At 31.6% G+C, this 24,172-nt stretch overlaps 1 protein-coding gene across 2 annotated transcripts in view; it reads right to left on the bottom strand.

Annotated features, from left to right (window-relative positions):
- The window catches only part of LOC129800905 (uncharacterized), a 71,932-nt gene that overhangs the window by 17,750 nt on the left and 30,010 nt on the right, over positions 1 to 24,172 (bottom strand). The window contains exon 1 of one of the 2 annotated variants that reach the window (XM_055845643.1): positions 23,139 to 23,344. The exons of the other annotated variant lie outside the window; for it this stretch is intronic. The gene's annotated coding sequence lies outside the window, so the exon portion shown is untranslated. Of the gene's footprint in view, positions 1 to 23,138; positions 23,345 to 24,172 lie in introns of those variants that run through there. 2 annotated transcript variants of the gene reach the window in all.

Below are 24,172 nucleotides of genomic sequence, written 5' to 3'. Positions count from 1 at the left end.
TGTCGTATGAATACCCAAGAAAAACTTATCTGGACTTAGTTAGGAATCTTGAAAAACTTCAACTTCTGAAAATTTTCTCATCTTCCCTAACTGCATTTGAGCAATAATGGTGCTATTCCAATCAAAAATGAACATGTATTTTTTAGCACTCTACTGTTCTCAAGTGTTTCTACATTATCGACTTTTCTTTGTATGAATTCCTATCTCGACTGTTTTCCTCCAGTCCCAGCGATATTCTAAAACCACCGAACAGTCGTGACAGAAATCAATACAAGGAATTATTATGGAAGTCAATTATGTAGACGCATTTGAGAACAGTAAATTAGTAAAGAAAAAAATGTTAATTTTTCATTTTAATAGCACCGTAGTACATCCCTAAAATATGTGTAAATTTTCACTCAAGTAAACTCTCAAATGAAAACTCTTCACTTTAGAAAATTTAACGTTTTTATCACGTTATCTTTCATAGAAAAATCAATTTGTTCATCAAATATTGACTAAGAATTGTCTTGCAAAGAAAAACCACAAGAAATTTTGAGTTTAGATAAGTTTTTGCGGTAAATAGAAGATCAGAAATATCATATTCTAATCTTTAACCGCAAGATAAAACTAGTGGAAAGATCCCAAGCTTCGTACGATCCAATGGTTCGTAATGACTAATTTTTTCTATGTTTCTGAATAAATGTGGCTCTGCAATATATTTAAAAACCTGGCCACTTTTCCCTAGTTTTTTTTAAGTGTGTGTCACATTTACTGAGAAACATAGGAAAAACATTAATTATTAGGAAGTTTGGCATCATACGAAGCATGAGCACTTTCCCCTATGCCGTATTGTGGAAGATCCCTGAAAGAAATCTTTCGCATCGTTCTAAATTTCTCTGGCTGTTGACCCCCTTTGAGAATGAATCACAGAAGCATCAGAATAATCAAATAGCACTTTGCTAAATTATCTTTTCACATATTTAACGGTGGCATTTCTATGACCTGACGACGCAAATTGCCAGGCGGCCCACTTTTTGGTGCCTTGGCGGCGACAATGCCCACAAAAGCTCAAGAAAAGCGGTGAAAGTGGTGCTCAATCGATGATTGTGCGGGATGAAAATGCGCAAAATTGCACGCGATCGCTCACGATGGTCACGGAAGAATGGAAAATCACCCGCACAGAGTCTTCCTCAGGATCTTTGTGTGGCTGAGAGATCGATCGGTTCCCACGTCTAATTTGTCACTTGGGGCACGTTTTCTGCGCGCGATCTTCATCAATCGTGGATGGAAAATGACTGCCATGAGCCAGTGATCATTGAGTTTCAACGAAAGTATGAATAAGATCTTGTGGTTTTGGGATTATGAGGGTGATCGTCGTGGTCAATTGAGGTGATTGCGCAGACATAATTGAAAATTACGAAGAAAGTGTGATCGTTGTTTTACAGAATTTATGATTAACAGATGTATTCAGTTTTCGAGATCTTATTTTTATTACATTTGCTATTCAATGTTTAGATTTTATCAATGAGATTTGCGATAGAGAACTGCAGCATTTAGATGTTTCATGACTTTTTTAATGAAATTAATTTTATGAATCCTTCACGTTTATTCTTTTTTTTTAAATAGTGAAACTTATTCTTCCCACTTCAAATATCTGGGAAGCTCAATATTTCTTGTGAATATGAAATGTTCCTAATTCTGTTTTACAGACTAATTGACAAATTTATTGTTGTGAATTTCTTAAGTTTTAGTTTTATTGTTTAAAAATATAAATTTAAAAATCCTAATTAGTTTTTCAAAGCCGAGTTGAAATATGTTAGTTATTCACTAAAGGAATATCGGAAGATAATAAAGTGTTCAAAGCCAGAATGTGTGCAAAGCCTGAAAGCCTTTGACAAAATCGTTTTTTCGACTAAAATCGTTAAAAATTATATTAAAGATTATGTTAAGATTAAATGTTTAATGTTCTACAAATGCCTAAGAATTTTATCAATATGAAAAGGGTACCTGGAAATCGTTTCTTAAACCCTAAAACTTACAACTACTTTCGGAACAGAGGAAAATTATTTTTTCATTCAATTGTAAATTTTATTTTTGTACTCAATTATTATTACTTTTACAATTTTTATTCTTTTTCAGTTTTCTGTTTATAATTTTAATTGATATCAGGCCTTTCCGTGTGTCACATAATTTGATCAACACTGTTCATACATAATGAAATAGTCGATCATTGAAAACCATGTGAAACACTAGCAGTTTTCAATCGCGTGGCCATTAATTCCCAATGGACTTTCTTCTCTTTTTGCCGAAACTCTGGTACATCCACTGACCCCTTCCCTATAGTTGCCCAACACAAAAGGTGGCGTAAATAATTTTTATTTGTTATTTCTCATGCCATCCGTGACTTTTCATCGCTTCTAGAGCCTCTCTTGTTCTGTGATTCACATTTTTTTTCTGCACATCACAAAAATATATAGAGTAAGCCCGATTTCTGTTTCCTGTTCATTATATTCGTCATTCACGCTTAGATTTCCGCTAAAAATTCCATACTATATAAATATACTATCTATATTTCTTCTGGGCAAAAATTGAGATCTTTTTTCCCAAAACGGTCTCGATGGCCATAGAGATAAATTTCTGAAGTCAGTGAGAGGATGTTTATCGTTTAGGGCAGTCATTATTTAAATATAGTGTTCATTTGCATGATATTCGTCAAGGTAGTTTTTCATTTAGCTAAAATCTTTCTGCATATTTCTCCCATTGAATTAAAGTTGGATGATGAATCGTTGTGCTCAATTTCAATCATTTCTATTCAACAAAACATTTCACATTTACAAAATCAGAAACTCAAGTGGGAATTTTTAACAGAAATATTGTTCATTTTGTAGTCAGTTTTTTTTCCAAATAAACCATTAATCACATGGAAATTAAATTGTGTTTTCTTTGAACATTGTTTTTTAGATAAAGCAGAATTTCCTGAATTGCTGTAATATTTTAATGTAATATTTAAGGAAAATTAGAACTATAATTTGCAACATTAAGATTAGGATCAAAATGAAATGTTTCGTTTATTTAGTAAAACCGGGTAGGATCTGTATTTTAATGAGTTCTTAGGAAATTAACTTTTAATGAGGCTCATCAACTTAAACAGTTATTAACGATTTTGCATTTGGACCACTATCTTTGCTATCTCTATTACATAGAACATATATCTATAATTCTCTAGATTATTTTTAATACACATTAAATGATACTCTTGTGCTATTTATTCAAATCTACTTAAAATAGAGAGGTCACGCCAAAAATTAAGTTACCAATGAGTCACCGAAATTTTATTGTGAGATAGGGAATACCAAGTCCAATCTAACTATAAATGAATGTTTTTTTTATACCACTATTTATACAGGGATATGTGCACACATTAGAAGAATACTACGGAAGGGGCAAGTAAAGCGTCTTTCCATAGAACCCGTAAAAAGATTCAAAAAAACAATAAATAAATTCGAGTTTTCTTTCGTTAATCTATTTCTCATTTTTTTTCAATGTGTTAAAAAAAGTGGTATTAACAGTTTTTCACGCCAGGAATAATTTTTTTTATAAGAACTAGGGTGAACAGAGTTACATTGCTAGTGAGTAAAGCAATATTTGTAATAATTTAATAAAAGGAAATAAATGAAAGATAAAACTACATAATAAACACAAAATAGATAAAGAAAATATCATAAAATAAAAATATTCAAAAATTCAATCTGGTCCAATCTGGTAGAACCTAGTAATGCCAATCCGTAAATAATCTGGTATGTAAAGTAAGGGAGTTGAAAGGACAACCCCATGAACAGAAATAATTCGCAAATATCTAGTTACAGTGAACTCTCGGCACCAAGGGATTCAAAACATCATATCTCCGGTTCTATTTGACCGATTTTGATGAGTTAGGGCTCAAATGAAAGATCTCACCAAATGCTACAACTTTCTAGAATATTTGAACTTCGTGGGACCAACACCAGGGGCGCCACAGTCGAAAAACCAATTTCAATATCACATAACCTCAATTATCTCGACTGTCGCTAAACCGATTTTGATGATTACTTCAACATAATTGTAGAGCACATTTGTCTCTACATTTCGTCCATACATCATTTTCCACTCAGACTACGGTATCACTCCGTTTTTGCCGTTTACGTGTGAAAAAATTGATTTTTCCCATAATAACGCTTTGAAACCACTCTGATGTCAATTTGACTGCTTCTACTTGACCAAGACACTTAAAATAGGGTTTTAAATGAAAAGTCTCACAAAATACATCAATTCTTTGATATAGTTGAAGTTCATCAAATGAACACTTAGGGCGCTCTGGTCGAAAAAACGAGTTCAGAAACAAACAACCTCGATTACCTCGGCTTCTGAGTAATCGATGAGATCTAATTCTTCAGCAAAATTATATAGAGAACGTAGAGAACATTCTGGTCTGCATTTTACACAAATATCACTTTTTTGTCAGTCCATCCAAATACTTGATATTTTGTTTTAACCCTTTAAGGACGATTGGATCACCGGTGATCCAAAAATGAAATTTTTCCTACGTCCTTATAAAGTTGTAATTTGCTCTTAAAAGTTAGAAAAAAATTATATTTTCTGAACCCCAATTTTTGACTTTCTCGTCCTTAAAGGGTTAAATACAAAAATTGTATAATTTCACGAATTTGATTCAAGACAAACCTGAATATGGCGTCCCATAACTTCAGCTCTAAAATCGAATTTGCATGCATTCCCAGTTAGCTCACATTAAGAATTTTACCTACATAAGCCGGTTAGGATTATCTGTTCCTTTATCTTTACACTACTCGGACTTATGTTCATCATTTCTGCAATGGACAAGGATCCCTCTAGAGGAAACCGGTGAAGAAATAGCCAACAAATTTATAAAAAAAAATGTTTGTTATCAGGCTGATAAATATTTCAATGAAAGAAAAAAGGTATATACTTCGAATAAATAGTGATTTCCACAGTATTCCTTCTAATAAAAATTATAACACACAGCTGTCTAATTTCTAATACTAATTCAGTCCCGCTATCCCCTAGTATCCACGAATTTATATAGGTATCGTCCTCCGAAGTTTAATATCTAATTTTTCTTTTATTTATTGCTGCCCCAGTTTCCCCTATTACTCATATGTGCTCTTGAGCAATTAACCCATCCTTGGACGTTTTTGGCTTTGGTTTGGACACTTTTGGTGAAAATTTCTCAATTTAATAGTTTTGTTATGCATATTTTTAAATCGGCAAATCAAAGAAAAAAATCTCCTATTTCTTCATTTGTCGCATTTTTCTCTTTCATATCGCTCTGATGTCTTTGCGCCACTTTTATTTGTGGCGTGTGTTCGTCTCCAAGCAAGTGCGCCTCCGTCAAAGAGACAATGCAAGTGAAATTGCAATTTAATTGCCCTTTTTATTAGCATCATTATACCCATTTATTGTAAATAGTAACCGTCTTTGCCAGCAAAAACTCCCACCGCGCGCGCTTCTAAGTCACTTAACCTGGCGCAATTCCAGACATTCCCACACCTCCGCGAGGGCAAATCTTGCATCGTAGACTGGGACAGATACACAATGAACCACATTTTAGAAGATGACAGAAATATAGCAGGTGCTTCGAAATGTTTTCAAGAGATTTTGGGAATGATTGCTCAAGACAGCTTCTGCAAAAATATATAAATTTGACTAATTTGTTGACTTTGTGAAAGAGAAAAAATGTATTGTATGTAAACATGTAAGTCTATAAAAACATTTATTACTTTAAAATATTTTTATCTTTACAATGCATCTCAAACATTTACTCTGGATTCAAATTAAAATTTAATAGTAAACTTTTTCAATAACTTTCGACTTAATGTGAATAACAATCTCCAAAAAAATTGTCAACTTTCCAAAATCATTAATTTGTCTAAATCTAATTAAGTAAAAAATTATAGACAAACAACACTCATTAATTTTGCGATGTGCGACATTTCAAACCATTTCTCTGCAATTACTCTGTGTTTGCTCAGAAGAGCGTGTCCAAAAACAGCAAAAAAATTAGGAAGTGGTTAAAAGAAGAGCAGTGAAATAGTTGACAATTTTTACGCTAACATAAGCACATCGAAAATTAAAAAAAAAATTTAAAAAAAAACCTTGAAAAAATTATATGGTAAACCTGGTAAATCCTCTTTCAAGCACGAGATCATAAAAATAAAAAGTTGAACAATTGCTTCTCTGTGATCTGCAAGATGTTAAAGATAGGATTAATACAGAAAGTAAAAACAGGTAATTGTGCACTTTAGTGACAATTTGCACACATGACTCTCAAACTATCAATGAATCTCTGGGCGGGAGTGACAAGAAATGAAATTGAGAAATGTGTGAAAAGCTCTTTGTTATGTAATTTTCCTGTATAATCCCTTTGACATCAAAAGATTGAACAAAAACCGTTATATAAAACATCAAGATTCGATATGAAAATCTATCATCTCAAAAAAAATGTTCAATAAAGAAGATAAAAACCCATAAAACATTCCAAACCTCATGAAAATTCCACAATAAAATCAATCTTCATTGAATATAATATTGAATTGCTACAGCAATTGTTGAGTTATCTCCAAGAAAATAATAATTCCTCTATAGATTGACTCTCAGCTTGAGCTCATTAAATGTGCTACAATTAATCTTCTCCCGGGAGTTTCCATTTCAAGCCAGTGGCCGCTGCAGAAAACGAACAAGTTGTATACGAGGAAAAATGGGAAGAAAGACCACGTACGCATTCTTCTTTGGCGAATGAGAGATGATTGAGCTTGGAAGTACCGGTGCAGCTTCCAGATGATGCAGCTCCATTAAAATGTAGATTTCTCTAGCGGCGCTTGTGAGCCGAGGCGGAGTCGGAGGAGAGGTCACTCGACGGGTGATCATCTTGGCCATAGAGTGCATCTTAACGGTGATCCAATGGCCAAGTCTTGTTCCATATGACACTGCCATGAGACACATGCAAAAATGACCCAAATTCTCTTCCTGGAAACTACGGAGAACACGTCCAAGATTGTGTTTTGATAAGTGGTATTAGGTTTTCCAAGAAGTGATCGCGGAAATCAAGCTTGCAATTGGGATCATCTCGCCATACAAAAAATACTCATAGACCTCATAGATATTTATAGTTTCAATGCTTTCTTACATAATACTTTTCAGAAATCATAAACATTAGGAAAATCATGAAATCAAAGGATTTCATTACAAATTTGAAAACTCTGACCCTATCTTTAATATCCAAGACCGTTTTGATGGAATGTTTAAATGCATATCTCAGCTTAAAATTTATTAAACGATTATGTTGTTTCCCTGACATCTTTTTTCAGCATAATAAGAAAAATATTTAATTCGAGCTCTTAATCATATAAAGGTACAACATTTTAACTATAAATATTTTCTGATTTTTTGTTTTCAAAATTTGTAGATTCAGCCGATTTTTGGAAACGGTTTTTGAAGAAAAAAAATCGGTGGACAAGATTTCTCGGAATAATTCATCTGACGTCAAAAGAATAAATATTTCGTGTTAAATTGATCGTAGGGGAAAGTACTCTACTTTCGAACGTTCATGCCTTCGAATAGTATGAATTTTCTTCTATTTTTCCCTAGAGACTTATACATTTCTTTTAAATATTAGTTAGCTTATCGAGGATTATTGATAATTACGTAATAATTATATAAGTCTCTTTGGGAAGACAAAAAATAATCACATTATTCGAAGGCATGAACATTCAAAGGAAGAGTACTTTCCCCTACTTGAACGGCAGCATTTTTTTGCCTTGTTCACAATTATTTTACAAGACAAAACGTGGTGTAAAATATACCAAAAATCGCATTTTTTATACAACCCTTTTTCGAAAGATTCTAATTTCATCTACTAAAAAATGTACCTTCCAAGTACGAGTTTAACCCATCAGTTAAAAGAAAATATTTAGTTTTTTGACGACAGATGAATATACGTTAAGAAATCTTCTTACGGAAAAGTATGTTTCTTTTTCCAAAAGGTCTTCGAAAATCAGATTCCAACGGCTGAATTTTTAAAATTTTGAAATGAAAATTTTAGAAAATATAGTTCAAAGGTTGTAGTTTTCTATATATACTTATAGGAACTTAAATAAAAATAAAAATTTATTACGTAGAAAACAAAAAAAATTCAGGAAATTTGGTATTTTCCAATGTTTTTTAGACCCACGTAACCCCTTAACCCTTTAATAATAACCCAAAAATAATTCTTTTGACTATAGAAAGTTATTTTGTCCTCTACATAGTCAGAAAAAATTATATTTGTTTTTGGGACACCGGTGTCCGACTCGTACTTAAAGATTAAGGAAGAGGCAGAGATGGGCTAAATGCCTTTCTCCATGACATTCAATAAAAATTTAAAAAGAAGCACAGTGCATTTTCACCGAAGACAAGTGTCTTTACTGGCTTGAAGGGCCTTTGTTGAATCTTGAGACGTCTAAAAAGCCCAAAAGCATTCAATTAGAATTGAAAATGGATTTATGCTAATTTTCTAAAAAAAAAATTTTTTTGCACAAAATCTAATATTAAAAACTTCAAAATAGATTTTTGGGAAGACTTTGAGGGAGCTTTTAATCAATTTTTCTTAAAGAAATCTTCAATGGTGTATTAGAAGAAGAACTCTTAGGGAATCGTCAAGCTTTCACCATCTGGCCCTAACATAATCAAAATCGGAGTAGGGGAGACCAGGGAGGTTTGGGACACTTTTTCATGTTTTGACTTTAAGACACTATTCCAAAAAACCACGATAGTGTATTACAATTTTATGCGGTCTATAGGATACTTATGGGTATTGACTTTATAAAAAGTACTTGATAGAACTTGGGAAACAACTGAGTTTTCTTGGAAAAGATAAAACATTTTACTTGACGCTTTGTCCCAAACCTCCCCGATGTGGGGCAGTATGGGACGCAATAGGTGATGTTTGGGACGCGTTTTTTCTCGCATAATTTGTATTACTGGAACACATTAATTAATTTTAAATACCATATTAAAAATATTTCTGATAGAAATAAAAATGTTTCATCTTTTATTCACACTTAGAAATTAATATCAATTTTATTTGTACAGTAGAGTCATTTATTGTCAATCAATTATTTAAAGTATTTTCTTCTTATTTTCCATCTACCTTTCTTTTCTTTTTTTATTCTAAATATTGCAATCATGATTATCAAATTCCTCAGGCGAGTAAATTTTCTTGCAATTCTTAGTTTTGAACTCATTGATGGATTCCTGTTTGATTTTACGACAACTGCATTGTACCTATTTTCTCATTATTTCTCTGAATTATCTCTCGCCTTGCCTTTTCTGGAGAACTTGTTCGAGAAATTATCGAAAAAATAGTTTTTAACTAGATTGGGCAAAGATCGAATATCCTCTGAGAAGGAATTATTGATTTCTAAGACAATGATGGTTTAATTGTCACTGTAGTTAGAGAAATCTGCTGCACCGATAAAATTTGCACAAGAGGGAGATTTCCAGTAGAAACTGGGCATTACTCTTCATTTTGACAATAAACAATTGTATACCACGTACAATCTTGTCGAAAATCAATGTCCCATTCATCCCCTTTCAGGTGTCCCAAACATCCTCACGTGTAGTTTTGGTATTTAAAACCTTTATGTAAAAAACAAGAGCGTATAATCTCTGAAACTTTTATAAAAATATATTCCCAGATTACACTGCTACCTAATGAGATAAAAAAGTTTTGATTATATATCGCTGATATAAAATACAAAGAGGAAAACTGAGACGTCAAAATATACGATTTTTATCACTTTTTTAAAAAAATGTTTATAGAATTAAAACAATAAAACTGAGGATATCCATTCTTTTAGTCAAGATACATCTTAATATTGCCTACGATACAGTAATGGTTAAATCCCATTTATTTCAAAAATTAATTGAAAACATCGCCTTGTCCCACACCGCCCCTGTCCCAAACCTCCCCGGTCTCCCCTAGTATTAAGTTTTTGGAGAAGTTTTGAAAGAAACTTCAGAGGAAGACCGTAGAAATTTTGCCGGCGTGTAGATTACAAAGGAGTTTTCGCTGGGGAAAGCTCCGGAGAAAAGGTAGATTTTGATCTTGAGTTGAAAAGTTCACAAATAGTTTTGCTGCATCCGAAATGGAGTTTCACAGAGGAGTTTTAGAAACTCTGAAAGCGTATTGCATTCAATTTTGCACGAATTTCCAGACCTTTTCTTTCTACGGCCCATACGTTTACAGGCTAAACGGTCTGAGTTATCAACTTCGGTCACAGTTGATCCATTCCAACTTTTTTATTGAATTTTATCGTTTTTTTTTTCTTACTTCCACATAGCCTCGTGTTTTTAAATAATCCCTTAATAAGAATACCTTATGATATTTCGATAAAGAGTTTATTATAAAATATTCTGAGGTTAGATTTAACATAACCTCTTCACTTAATCCTTCTTACAAATTACAGAATTGGACGATGTGTATCGTACATTTTTTATCTGCTTCTCTCAAGATTAGGTATTCTATCAAATGTATCAAGTATGAAGGGTTAATAACCTGCAATTAATACAGGTTGTTTTCGTCCTCTTAAATTACCTACCACACTAATTGAAATATTTCTGTCCAAAAACATGTACAAAATATGGGGAAAATACACTTTAGAACATCTTGCAAGAACAAATTCTTTGAATGCCCTTCCCTTTGTCGCATTTCCTTTGAAGTGCGACCATTGCCGCCCTTCTGGAGGCGTTTTGGGGATATGGGTGGGCGAGTCTTTGTTCTTCACGTTTCCCCGGAGCACGTGACACGGAGACAAATGAATCAATAATCAGCTGAATCTCTGTCTTTCTATTCTGAAGTTCCACCAGCACGTGAATCAATGAAGAGTCTTCTTGTTCCCTCGAATCGGACATTGACTCGGGATTTCTTCACATCTTCTGTTACTTCTTTTCCCACCAACTTTTATTTTTTGTTATTTAAAAAGAAAGACCTCTTGCAGAGTGATACTCTTCCGGGAAGACGACCACAGTCCAGAAATTGCTGAAGCGTATCGTTTGGGGCAGATTGAGAGAGAATAAACGAATGTGAGGAATCTTCCCTAGGTTCTAGAGAAGATCATTTTCATGTTAAACATTATTTTCTGAGACGCATTTTTGCATATTTTACCACCACGTTATAGCATTTTTACAAGAAAGAACTCTTGAGAAAAATATCACTGCAATTAGATAATTTAGTAGATAATTGTTCTGTTCTGCCAGGAAAACCGCTCAGAAAGTGAATTACGGTTGCAGTTTCATTTCAAAACCTCGAGAGAGGAGGGATGGTGTTTTTTTCTGTTACGACTTTTCTCAAGTAAGAATATTTCGAATTTATATATCATACGTTTAGAATTTAAAGATTTTCCCACAGACACTTGCTGGAAGTTTTTCTATCGAAGATTTCCTTTTTTCTTGCAATTTAGACGCATTGTTTGCCGTATGTTAAGTGTGAAAGATTTTTTTTTTTCAAATAAATTGTCGGTTTGGTAGTCCATTTCTCGTTCTCCCATGACGAACTTCAATTCCATCCTCTATTCCACCTTCTCACACAAATCATCATAAGCTGTGGAAATCCAATGGCAAAAGAAACGGAAAGTCTTAATGGGAAAACTCTGTTGATTTTCCTCCAGAAAAATTGCAAAAGATCCCATAAAGCTTTGGGATGACTTTCAGCGCAAAGTTACGCATTCAACGTATCTCTATCGTCTTCCCGTCATCATCAATTTTAGTTTGTGCCATCTTGTAAAATGAAAAAAAAATATTTTGATGGACATCTTGGCGAATTGTGTGGGAATTTTTTTTTATATTCGTGATTTTTCATCCACGAGAAAAATCTTTGCATACAATTCTCTTTCTCCATCCCGAGATGTTGTGCAATCTGCTGCAAAATGATTGTAACTTTTGCGTCTTTTTTTCATTTTTTTTCGCTTTTCATCGCCAACATTTTATTGCTCTTTTCCGATCCCAATGACAACGACAATTTTCAGTGAAATTTATTCCTCATTGAGCTGACACATGACATACAATTTTGATTAATTCTTTTTTGCATGGCAAATTTCAAAAAGGTACAAATACTCATTTGAATTGCAAATGAGACATGATCGCTGAGCAATGACAAATTTTGCATCTTTCGAGCCTATTTTGGACAGATTTCTGGGAAAAAGGAAACTGCGTAAGGAATTCGCAGAATGCTCAATCTAAAGATGTGTAGGTTTTTCTAAAATAAAATGTTAGAAGAATTAGAATTAAAATGTTACGTGGATTTAAACTAGATGTTTATCCCAGTTTTTTTTGAAAATCTGAAATAGATAGAAGATCTGGAGTAGGTTGGACACATGCAGTTAGACGTCGTGGGCGCAAAATAGTGCTTCCTGACTACATTTATTTATTCATATTCATCTTTGTAAGGCTTTCGAGGGTGCAAGCTTAAAAGCAATGAATGAATTAAATTAAAATTAAAATTAAATTTATACAAATGAAATAATAAATTTCTAAATAACAAATCAAAAAATGTCAAAAATTACTTGATAAAGACAGGGGCCTATCGACGTTTCATTTCTCCATACGTTTTTGCATAGAGGCACTGAAGACTATTGGCAAGTTTTTTCCTAAAGATTATTATTGACTTATCAGTCTGATATATTTCGAAATTATGCATTCAAAGCTATCTAAAAATACATATTTCATAATGTTTGCCGAAATAATACAAGAACTACAAGGAAATTTGTATAAGTCGCGGTGCAATATCTTCAAATTTTTTACAAAGAAAAGTGAAAAATAGCTTCACTTTTAGGCTTGATATAGGTATATGCCAGTAATGTAAAAACATGTTTGATTTTTTTTGAATACACAAAATCTCAATTAAAAAAAAAAAAAACAGAGAAAAAAACAAAAACAGAAGATTTTACTCTGTTGAATTTCTTAAGAACCTTTACATTAAGATATCACTTGACATGATGGACTATAAATATCTTCGAAAGATATTTTCAAGAAACACAAGAACTCCGAAAATACCCATGATTTCCTTCCATACGAAAAACGTTTTCATTTTATTGACCTGAAATACTCGATGGCTTTTATTAAATAACTAAATTAATTTGTATGGGAGCTACCAGATGAAGCAGTTAAAGATAAAATTTAAAAATACATATTTAAATCCTAAGTCATACGTCAACTTTATATTTGGTCGGAAAGGAGCACGGTAGTAAGCTAAATAAACTTTTGGAACTTTTCCATTACGAATTGTTTCCTTATACGGACTTCAGCCTTAAGGCTTAGCCATAATGCTTAACTTTTCTAAATTATTATGATGAAAATCCGGCTAACAGCCGTATCTGTGCGGATGCTATTAGGCTGCATTCTCAGGCTGAACCATTGAGAGATTAAACCTCAACTCTTTCTACTTTTTTTTTGCTTTTTGATTCCGTTTTTTTTTCTTTCTTTCTTTTCTATTTTTATAATATTAATTTTTTGCTCGATTTTTTCTTAAAATTGCAGAATTGGAAAAGGGATGACCCTATTATCGTGAATTTAATAAACTATTATTATTAACTATTATTAACAAAAAATTCTTTGGCAAACGTTAGCTTAGGATTGGATTTCAAGGACACGTAATCCATTACATTTCGAAAATCGAAAAAATTGCTTGTTTCTATATATGAATGAAATAATATTGTTTTTTTCTTTAATTGTAACAATGCTTATTAAATTATCTACAATACTATCCATGGAATTTAAATAATTATTCTTTTAAATTTTAAAAGCCCAAATCCTTTCATTCTTCTATAATTGGATGAAACCTGAAAACCTTAAAACCTTTCAAAACTTTAACCAATAAGAAACACGATAGGATTAAAATATTTCATGGGATTAAATTTTTAGTTGCGTGTGGATAATACTTAATTTGAAATTTTTAATAAAACGACAAAATTTTAATATTTTCTTGCTTTTAAAATGCTATCATGAAACAATTTTTATTGTTTTAATTGATTGTAATCCAATAAAATAAAATAATATAATCCCATTGCATTCTCTATGGCTGAAGCTTGAAAACATTTAAAGCACAGCGTTGAAAGCTCTAGTCAAGCAGAGATAAGGCATTATGTTTAAAATATTTTATTATACGTGGATAATGTTTAATTCTCAATCCTAAGACATTGAGGTCAGATGAATTTAATGTAGATATTTTATTTTGTGAGTAAGATTGAAAAGACATCTTTTTATTTTGTGTTAAGTCACTGTTACTTGAGCAGTATATAAATTTTAATGGACAAATTGCACTTGTAATCTAAATTCTGACTATAAATGAAATATTTATAAATTCAAAGTCATTCTCTTCCCGACAAAGACAGCGAGATTGTGTAACATTGTACCTTTTGTTTGCCAACATCTCCTCCCCATTTTGGCGGGAAGACCAAAAACGCCCAAGAAGCGACAATCGTGGGGATCTCTTTTGAGGCATTTAAATGCCAATCACATAGTGTCTTGTAAGACCAATTATCCTGACTGATAGTGAGAACTTTTCCCTCACATTTGACCCCAAACAGTCATCTTCTGCATTTTGGGGAATCAGCTCATCTTCGAGTGTTATGCGACAAGACAGAACAATTGAATAAATTACAGAGATCACGTGAGAAATTCTTAAGCATGTGTTACCTTCAGAACACCTCAAGAACCAACAAGTTTTGAAGAAACAATAGAAATAAAAAAAAGTATACAATAGTACTTCGTGACTATGATTTTCTTGTGCGCTCTTTCTCTCCCTCTTCGAAAAATCATTTCCAAATTGGTAAGGAAGAATTTTTCATTTTCACGACAAAGTAATGCAATTGCAATAAACTAAAAGGGTTACAAAAATGTTTTAATTATCATGAAATGATTTAATTTTATTGGAAAAGCAATATTTTTCATTTCATATTTATTTGCACGTTCAGCAAAGTGCAACTTTCAAAAAATTTTACATGCACTTTTGATTCTTTCCCCTCGAAAGACGATATCATATGCAATTTTTTTTTGCATAAAAATCGCTTTAATTAACATTATTTGGCACTTTTGAGAAAATAAACGGTCCAAAGAGTTCGTCAACTGTAGAATTTTTAAAGGAATATGGGATAATCAACGAAGCAATACCGGAATCATTAACATTAACATATATTTTGGAAAACAAGGCCTTAATAAAGAAACGGAAATTTGCTTTTATAAAAATATCATTATACTTTCAGCAAAAGATTTTGTATAAAACATTTTGAAAAAATTGATGCATGCGATGTATGTAGGCAACCTGATTTAAAACTCTTTGTATTTTTCTTGCATTATACCAATTTGTTACATGTGATTGAGGTATTACTGGCAAATATTGCTAATAGACCGTTTCCTTTGAAACAAATTTCTTGTTCCTATTCAAAAAATCTTTCCACTGAATCGATTTGAAGTCCAAATTGAGAAACATCATCAAGCAAATTGGATAAAAATAGATCTTTTCTGCACAATACAAAACACCGCGAAAACCTGCGCAATTCCCCAACATTATTCCCATCGTCCACAAAAGAATTCAATGGAACAATATCGTAATTCGATGCTCGAGCCATTCAGGCCAATATACAGAGAATAGTTGACAATTGGCAAAATTAGCTTCCGTGGCTTTGAAAGAGTTTCCAATGCAACTCCTGGATGCATCTCCACGTGACTCCATCCAATTCATAGTCACACATCATTGATTTTTTTGCCTTTGGTGTCGACTTTTGAGGTCAAATGACGCTTTTTTACTGTCGTGACAAACACGAGAAATAATGAAAAAGAAATAAAACAAAATCGAGACATTGAGAACGGGATCATTACCTAATAATCTTCAGCAAAGAGCATTTGCAAGTCAATCGACTTGCTCTCAATTGAATCTCAATGCTTTTAAAAATGGTGATCGCTGATCTTTAATGATCGTCATTTCAACACATTCGATTTTCTTAGACGATGAGGAAAGGAATGTGGTCTTTTGGAGGACTTTAAGCCATATTATAAATTTAGTTCGTTACGGAAAATAAATATTTGCTGAATTTGTGGAAGGTAATCGAGGTTTTTTTTTTCTTGTTTAAATTAGACCAATTTTGCCAAAGTCATTGCATTGGGTTTAATTGTAATCCACTATAAGTGCTATTTTGTAGTAGGGTAGTGGCATAGCGTTTGACCAGTATTATAATACTTACGGTCATAGAAGAATCAATTAGTGGTTTTTCAGAAAAAATTATTACTCATTATATCAAATGAACGAAAACAATTTATATTTGAGATAGGGAAAAGCCTGTATGTTTGAGACGCGATGAATTATTCTTTTATTATTTAAATTAAAGTGATAAAAACACTAATCGAGTTATTTTAATAAAGTTTATATTAGTGAGTATACTAAGAGCACACCTTCAAGATAATTTTATGAGCTTTGGCAATAATACCTCAAAGACAAAATATAAAAAAGTGTCTCAAACATACGGGCTCTGCTCTAAGTTTGAATACAGCAAATTTTTATTGATAAAAATTATTTATTTAAAACCCCCCAAATCGTTCAAGATTTCGTAAATTTTAATATTCTAAATAAATACACAGAAAAAATATTTTCTGCAATTTTTTGTAAATTATGAATTCCTACTGAGGAGTTACAAAATGCTCGCAAATCGTACAACCTACTAAAATGTTCGTAAAATTTGTATTTTAAAACCATTTTCTTTCTTCTACAAACATTTGTTCGTAAGTATTCGTAAACACACAGAAAAATGTTCGTGAAATTTTGTTATTGTTCGTAAAATTTATCAGACAAACAAAAATGTAAGAACAAATGTTTGTAAAGGGACAAAAAATGCTCGCCAAATAATCATATTACGAACAATGTTTGTCAGAAAGTACAAACTTTTACGGACTTTTTAATAGGTTATACACTTTTTGAGAGTCTCGTAATTCCCAAGTAGGAATCACTAACATAATGGCAGGGAACTATTTTCATTGCTTGACAATTGAATTTGTTTAAAAATAAGAGGAAAATTTGAAGACTAAAGCAAATTTTGAAATACATATCCTTTTACAAATGCAGTAACTTTACTTCTCTCTAAAAAATCTGGGTGAAAAGAATTTATCTCCAAAAACATCAAAATTATGTAGGTTTAGATTTGGAATTCCCAACAAACCAATTAATATTTTAGGCAACTCTCTGAAAAGTTGTTTAAAAATGAAATAAATAATAATCAAAGTATTCTAAAATTGTATAATTATCAAATTATACCTAGATTATCAAAACCTGGGGTGATAACGTATTTTCGATAGTATCGGCTGTCGTTTCTGAAATATTTAAACGATAGTTGCATTTTTTGTAGCTAAAATAGATATTTATCAACAGTCACATTCTTTTAGGAGTGGTAGTGGTCCAACAATGCGGAAAAAGTCGATATTCACGTAATCTAACAGGTGCAGATTTATCGATATCATCGATTCGATAATATCGATAAGTTATCATTCCACCCCTGAAACTACAAATTGATTTGTCCGGAATTCCGTGCTGTCCGGTATTCCAAAGTTTACCCAATATAATTTATTCGATTTGTATGTCGATTTTTCTGGAATTTTCCGGATGATATCTATTGTAATAAGACGGTAGAAACCATCCGTGAGCACATTTAAGATGACTTAATTGAATTTAATTGTTAGAGATTGAGTATTGCTAAAAAAAAAACCTGATTTTTATTCCATTTAGCAATAAGTTCTGAAAAATGCAACTAAAAAAGGAACTTCTACTGTAAAGAAAAAAATCCTACTCAAAATCATAAACTTTCTTTGAAGTTTCTAATTTTTTTCAAGAATTTGTCAAAAAAAATTTAATTTTGAATCAATTTTTTATTATTAATTTTTTTACCAAAATATTTTTTTAATAATAAAGATTAAAAAAGGTAATGATGGCGCAACTCAATACCATTAAAATCAGAAATATAAGGGACGAAATATTAACCAAATATTTACAGAATTATAATAAAAAATATGTTAAATTATAAGTTTACATACTTTTGACAAACTTTTTAGACATAGTTTTTTAAAAGTTTGTGCCAACTTATTATCGGACAAAAACAATTGCAGAATCTTCTAAAATCAGAGTAAAATTGAGAATCAACCCGTTTAAATGAAATTTTTCTAAACTTAATTTTTATAAAAGTTTGATAATTTAAAGATTACCAAACTTTTGGTTTTCAAAATTGGACTTTTCAGAATAATATTTTCTACTAATATTACGGTTCGTTATGATTTCACCTTACGTTTACTTATTCCAAAAAAGTTCAACATACAGTAGAGCCTCGCTATAGTCCATATTTGGTTCCAGATTTGACACTTGGGTCGCACTATAGTCCATGTCATTTTTTAAAATTATCAACGACTTTTAGTATTGAAATTGCTCGACGACTTCCACTTTCTTTGCGATTGTGGTACTTGTCCTCTCTCTCTTTATTATGTATCACAATTATCACAACTACTCAATAAAGTTTGCCAAAAATATTAAAATAATTATGACAACATTGCATGTCGCGTACTAAAAAACATAACCTAACTTAAAATCAGTGTTTTGAAATCAACGGTCAATAAATTGTGGACTATAGAGCGATGGCCTATAGCGGGGTTCTACTGTATTTTACATCTTTCTCTCTTATAGGTCTAATAATGATGTTTTACAGGTATGAAAAATTCTCTAAATACGCAATTTTTGCTCTATTTGCGCTTTCGCGCCATAAAATGTGTGTTCACGATAATCTACTCAGTTTAAGATTCTCTTAAAGTATCTTAAGCGATAACTCGATCATGTTTAGGACAGCGATCTTATATATTATACATCTCACAAAATTTTTATGCAAATCACCCGTCCGTCGTCCAAATTAAACAACAGTTAGAAGGAAATAATCTCAAACAATCCCCCAGCCAATTTTATTCTCGCGAGGCCTTAGCTTCGGTCATAAGAACAAGACGCGCGCGCAATCCGAAGCCACAAGAAAGAGGCTTAACAGTTATCCCACTAATAGCAGCTGCAACAAAATAATTGTGATTCCACTAAAACCAATGGTCTTGGTCGAGAAGGTGTATAGACTCACTCTGAGGAGAACAAGAAAAAAATAAAATGCCACGAGAAAGATCTTCAATTGAAGAAATTGTGTAAAATTGCTTCTTTTGCCATTCAATTGAAGTGGCAAGTTGTATGCGTATGATTCTCATGTGCGTGATCATTCTCTATAATATGAATACAAAAAGTCTTGCATTTTAGATCGCAGCACAAATTGACATGATTTTGCAGAACAAACAAGAATTGTTTAAGTGGAAAAAAATTTAGTTCAATTTGACTTTCTTTTCCCAAAGAGGCGCCTTGCAGAGTTAAACCCGCAAATTGCCTCAAAGTGGTGTCAAAAGCTGCTCTTAATTAAATTCTGAGTGATCGCGGGACTTTCAAAGCAATTTAGAAAAAAGAGATTTTTTTTTAAATGGAAAGACCTATGAATTTACGGATTTCATTATGAAAAACCGAAGAAACAAAATGTATATTATTGATTAATAATTTAATTAGTACTACACAGAAAAGAATATTTTCGCAAAATTATTTGTAAATGTTTGCGAATTCCTATTGGGAACTTACAAAATGCTCGTAAATAATAAACCCTATTAAAAAGTTTGTAAGAGTTTGTAGTTCACTTGACGAGCATTTTTTGATATTTTACAAACATTTGTTTGTGAAACACACAGAAAAATATTCTAAAATTTTTGTCATTTGTTTGTACATTTTTGCTAGACACTGAAAGAAATCCGAAAAAGTCAAAATAACATTCCGGAAATGTTAATTTTACCCTGCAGTATTGATCCGAAAACGGTGTAAATATTACCCTTTTTAGGTATTATGGGTTAAAGTTGCCCTTCTTTCATGTTGATTTTACCCTTAAAAGGTGTAAAATTAACATTAAAAAATGTTGATATATTTTTACACCTAAAAAGTGTTAAAGTCACGGGAAAAAAAATTAATCGCACCCTCTTTTTTCTCAGTGGACAAACAAAATATATAAGGCCTCTACACATTGTGAGCAATTTTCGGCAAAAATTGTATTTTTGACAAAATTTTGACATTTCAACCTACAGAAGTGCAGACGATTTCGTTCAAAAAAGCAATTTTTGATGAAAATTGCTGCCAGTGTGTATTGGCCTTTACGAACATATGTTTGTACAAGAACAAAAATGCTTGAGTGATCAATGTCAAGTGGTCATATTACGAACAATGTTTGTGAAAAAATATAAATAATTTTATGAAAAATTTTACGAGAGTTTTTTTTTTGTCTTTTAAAAACATTTGTTTATAAATTTTTGCTTGTCTGACAAAACTTTACAAGCAAATGACAAATTTGTACGAACATTTTTCTGTGTTTACGAACATTTACACACAAATGTTTGTAAAAGTGCAAAAGACGCTCGTCAAGTGGTCAACTAACGAACAATATTTGTGAAAAAGGACAAATTCTTACGAACTTTTAGTACCTTAAAAAAATATCTTGTTGAATGGACAAATAGATTTTGCTAAAAGGATGTTATTACAAGTATGACAAAAAATTTTTCTTACATTTTATATGCAAAAACACCCTTTTGACAAACTTTTAACAAAATCCAGTTGGCCGCATATTTGACAAAACTTTTCTATTTGATAATTTTTTTTTTTCAGAGCAGGTTATACAACTTACAAGCATATCGTTATTCTTGATTAGGAATTTACTAACATCTACAAAAAAAAAATACGAAATATTTTTTTTCTGTGCTCTAACTCAGTAATTTTATTACTAACCTCTGCAAAAATAATTTTGAAAAATTCTTTGCGGAATAATCGAACTTACGAGTTCATGTATTCCGTGAGGATTATTTTTCATCTCACCACATCTTTGCGTATTTACGGGTTTATAACTAAATTACTACAAATTAATAACCAAATACAAAAATGTTTTTTTTTTCATTGAAAATAAAATTATAGATTTAAACTAAGTTTAAAAAAAATCAAATGTGTTTTAAGACTTTTCGAATTAGATCAATGTTATCCAAATTGATTTTAAAGATTTCAAAAATGTGTTCTTCATTAAAATTTAAAACTCAATCAAAAAAATCTTATAAAAGAGTAAATCAGTCTAGTTCAAGGAGATCAAGTCCGTAAAATGTATCAGATTTTGTAACTGTCATATTAAAAGATCTCAAGTTAAAAAAAAAACGTTAGAATCATTTTTGGGATATTCAAAAGTGGTACAATTTTAAAAATCCTGTAAGTTCTAACAATATTAATCTTACAAATATTTATTTTTTTCTTACAAATTATTTCTCAAACAAATTAAAGTTCAAGTAAGTATATTATAAAAAAATAAATAAATGAGCAGAAATAATCAAATTTGACCAGCGTAATTAAATTTTGATCTAAATATTTACAAAAAATAAATTTAATTTATGTAACATTTAAAATGGATGCAGGTAAAATGAAAAACAATTTATTCTCTCTTTAATAAAATTTGCATGTAATTTTACTGCTTTTAAACTTCTAATTTTAATACTGCTCAATTCAATTTTTGTTAACCAAATTTAAAGCTTTAACGGCTCACTTGTACAGCGTCCATTGTATTCAATTTTTGATTTAATGTTGTTGTAAAAATATTAAACTTAAGCATTTCTTTTTTTAAACCCAAACTTTTGAAAGTTAAATGACATTATGTGCTTCGGTTAAAATAATATCAGAGAAAAATTCTAAAATAAATATCCAATGTTTTGCTTCGATTTCAATTTTTGAGTAAGATTTTCAATAGCTTTATACTTATGCCAATTCACCTAAAACAGCATCATATGGAGCAGTTGAAATTCTTTATAATTCAGTGTATCTCTTTAAACTGTCACAGATAATTGTATCACGTTTTTTACGTAAAATATATTTGTGTTAGAAAAAATGTTTTAAATTTTAAGTGATCTGAAAGAAGATTATACTTTTTTATATAATTTTCATTAACATCAGAGCATCATCTTTTCTTCCCCAACAAAACTCATTTTCAACACGGAGAAAAAACATCAAAAGACATTAAAAAGTCACACTAGACATATGATACTCCAACTGTTTAGCAATTATAATTAACTAAAAATGAAGAAATTACTACCAAAAAAAAGTGATCATAAAACCGTGGAATTTAAAAGAAGGCTAAAATTGCACAAAATTTACTTCTGAGAGAGACATGCAACACAAAGCCCACGTAAATTAGTTTAGATGATGGTCTTAATGAAAATGAAATGAAAAGTCTAGAGTGAAATGATCATCGTCGAAAAAAAGTTCATTTAAATTGGAGAAGATAATTTCCATCTCACTTTACCCTCACACGGTTATTAACACCTCAATAAATGCGTGTAAAATTGAGATAATACCATTCTGACGAAGAAAATGAGGCAAAAGAAACCCAAATTCATCTTAAGCCATAAGCTATTGAATAACAAATATGAAAATTTGTAACGATGTACAGTTGCAAAATGATCGCGATCGTGAGTTTCCGCGCGATCAATAGATGATCATTAACGGGGCCTCTTGGCATCGTCTTGAGATTGTTAGAAAATTCTTTGGTGGCCAGAATTTATGGACTATTCCCAGTGGGAGAATATTCGACAAGTGAATATACCAAAGAGGAGACATTTTCTTCTTCGAGATCATAAAAATCTTTTTGATCATCTTGGAACACTTTACCGTTAAGTAATTCCATCGTTAATATCTCCTCTGCGTCTTCCGTTTCACTCTTCTTTGAGCTCTACAGTGGTTAAGAAAATTTACGCGAAAATTACTCCAAGAACCATTTGTTCAGAAAGTGTTAAAAGATCACTTTGAGAGTTTTTGTACTAGAGAGCCGCACAAAGATCACTTTTTATAGCAAGTTACATAAAAAAATTTAAATAATTTGTAGGGAAACGCATATTTTAAACTATTGAAAAACAATAATATATAACGAAGTAATAAAATTGTCACTGATCTTTAGTGATCTTAAAAAAGTAAAACAAGAAATATTTACCTTAATTTGATGACCAAATAGCAAAAAATATATCCAAAAAATACACTTTAATTGCTTCTCAAAGTCTCTCTCAAAATCCCCAACACTCAAACGAATTGATTTTGCAGAAATCCACTAAATTTCCATTACAGGATCATTGTAGGATCACTGAAAGATCACAAGAATCCCGTGTGTAAGATGTTCTACGCGCGCACACAACTGAACTCTATCACATCTCACGATGAACTAACCACTATTTACCAGCTCTTGGTAATCGTTGCAATATGATCGCGATCTTACTCCACTCACCGTGGCGCACGCCACCTGTTGCCACCATCACTGTATCAGGCAATCGCGCGCGATCTCAGCAAAAACCTCTCAATGCAAAAGCGAAGAAAAAGTTTACAACATTTGAAATAGCAACATCACAATTAATAAACATCCAATGGAATTTATAGTCTCCAATAGTCATAAATTTCTATTTTCTCCAACTTGATCTTCATATAAATTGTCGCGAGAAGTAATTAACCATGATCGTGTCACGCAGAAAGTTCAAGATCACACTCAAAAAGCACTCAAAGTCAGACATTGAGGAAAAAGTGAGATGAGTTTGAAGTAAAAAAAAAACTTGAATGAACGTTTGCGATCACCCAATCATCCAGTTTTTCAACTGGCTTCACTTTTCGTTATCTTTGCTTCCTGTGAGACAGAAATTATTCCCATTATCAATAACACGGTAATTTATGTCTTCCTCCCAGAGACATGCATCGCTAAATCAGTGAGAAAATGAAGATCGTCGATCGGGAATTTAGGCAAAAAACTGGCCGTTATTATGAAAAATTATGGGTAATTTACTGGATCAGGTTCTAAAAATATTCATTCATAAAATAATCATTTAAGAACTGTGGGGACCAGAAAATTAAAAACATTTTTTTTTGTCATTCTTTTAACCCTTTCTTATATAAATTAATTGGATATAAATCTATATTTAATTTTAACACGTGAAAGTCTATTAAAACATATAATTAAAACAAATCTATCCCAAGTAACAAAAA

Source organism: Phlebotomus papatasi, chromosome 2 (genome assembly GCF_024763615.1).
Source record: "Phlebotomus papatasi isolate M1 chromosome 2, Ppap_2.1, whole genome shotgun sequence".
Classification (NCBI taxonomy): domain Eukaryota; kingdom Metazoa; phylum Arthropoda; class Insecta; order Diptera; family Psychodidae; genus Phlebotomus; species Phlebotomus papatasi.
The sequence above is the reverse complement of the archived record's forward strand: the minus strand, read 5'-3'. Positions and strand labels throughout refer to the sequence as shown.